This window comes from Lemur catta, chromosome 10 (assembly GCF_020740605.2).
Source record: "Lemur catta isolate mLemCat1 chromosome 10, mLemCat1.pri, whole genome shotgun sequence".
NCBI classification, from domain to species: Eukaryota; Metazoa; Chordata; class Mammalia; order Primates; family Lemuridae; genus Lemur; species Lemur catta.
The window spans coordinates 58,336,149-58,338,388 of record NC_059137.1 but is presented as its reverse complement, the minus strand read 5'-3'; positions in this window follow the sequence as shown (position 1 = coordinate 58,338,388).

Sequence of the window (2,240 nt, the reverse complement as noted above, 5' to 3'; positions counted from 1 at the left end):
CACGTGTTCCATTATTCTCACTTTACCCTTTATGATTGTTCCAATAGTTGAGCAACTGAAGCCTAATGCTTCCCAATGGATGACAGCGCCTGGCCTTTCTCCGGAAGCTTGATTATTTCTACTTTTGTTTCCATCCATCATCATCACCTTTTTCTTTCGCTTTGGAGGCATGGTCATGAGGGTAGACACAGACTCACAAAGTCAAATAAAAAAATTAACGCGCAAGTGATACTGTACATAAGTGACCGTGTAAACAGTGAGACTAGAGGCTGGTGTAAAGATGCTGCACCAAAGAACTGCTTAAACCATGCGGGTTTCTTTACACTCACAGAAGAAACCAGTTCCCAAATTATTAATTTAATTATTTAATTATAGATTATTCTTGTGGGGAACCTTGGGAACCTGTTTGTAAGTACAGAACACTGTAAGTCAGGTTGTCCTTAACCTGGGGACTGCTTGTACTGGTAAAAACATTTTGCAGTTAAATGATGTGGTTACCTATTTTATTTAAATGGTGGATTACTGTTAATTGATGGTTTTATGTAATTAGAACCTGAAAAATAGTGAATATTACAGGTTTTAAAAATTGGAGTATACCAGAACTGATTGCAGTAACTCCCCATTGATTCCTCAACGTACGATTGCACGTATATGTATGTCTAGGATGTTTATGTCATGCAAAATGGTCACTAGTGCACCTTGCGATGGCCACGTTGCTTCTTGCTACTGATGCTTCTATCTCATGTCAGCCAGAGCCAAAGATAAAAACATTATTTGAAATGTTGTTTAAGTAAATTCTGTTCTTATAAGATCAACCACTCTTATGGCCTAGTGTAATGTTTACACTTGTTGATTTCAAGGAGTTCTATGTGGGCTATTAAGCAGTATATTTCTTTTGGTGTGAGTGCTTGTATTGATTAAATGAGAAATAAATAGCTTGGCTTCTCTTCAGGAAATTCCATAATGTCTTATATCTTCTTAACTTAGAAAAGTCCAGTGTATACACACAGTTGAGGGGGAGGTTAGGCTGTTCAAGTACATGTCAGTGAGCACAGGTCTTAAGAACTGTGAGCCAAAAATAGTTTAATTATTTCAGTTCTTCCCATAACACTTTTCCACTTCAACAGGATGCCTCTCTACTCCCTCGCTCCTTATTACTGTTGCAAGGAAGGAACACATATTGATCCCTCTTGTAATCTTTTTTAGACCTTGTGGGTATTGCATGGGCGAACATCTGGGAACGCTGTCCTTAGCTGTCCAGTGAATCAGCAGAAGAGGAGATGGGCCCCAGGTGAATTGCAGCCCACTGCATCTTAAGGATTGCTGACACTAATCCACACAGCATCCTACTGTCAAGTTAGATGGCTCTGGGGCTGCCGCTGATGTGAAGCGTAGACAGCCCAAGGGAGATAACTGCTCTCGGTGATAAAATGCACAGTTTTCTTGGAATTTTACTTTATTCTAGAATTGTCTTTTATAGCATATTCTGGTAGTTTACTGAGGTTAGCATGAAGAATAGAGTGGAATAGACAAAGAAGGAAGTGATAATACGAATTAAAGTATCTATAGTGTTTTCCAGTTTATACATTATCTAATTTAATACAGTGGTACAATGGCATAGGTATTGTTATCCCCATCTTACAGATAAGGAAATTGAGGTCTAGAAGTATGGCTAGTTTGCCCAAAGTATTCTTAATTTGCTAGTGTATAGAAATGCTGGGTAAAAAGAAATTACATCTAACATTGAGCCAGAAACTGCTTACATTCCACATGAACTAGTCAATTTAATCTTCACAACAATTGTATGAGGCAGGAACTCACACTAGCCCCATTTTTTTAAATAAATAGATGAGGAGCCAGGTATTAGAGATTACTTAGTTTAAGGGTAAAGCCTGGATTTGAATCCAGATCTTTAGACTCCAGACCTATTCTTGATATTGTGGTACAGTCCAATCAGTGTAGCCTCTTTTGAGATTTCCGTCCATATACAGTGCTAAAATATGTCTATAAAGCGCTTTGCATACTGCCTAGCACATAAAATTCATTGCAAAATTGAAAGCTACTATTAATGAACAAACAGCAATGGTATATTTTCCTATTACCTTTATTATAAAGATTTCTGAACATTTGACACTTATTGTTGGAGTCATAGAATTCTGGATTCCTCTATGCCTTTCTCTGTATAAGGCATATTTTCAGGTTGTGTCTAAAAAGACTGAGATTCAATGACAAAATATGAC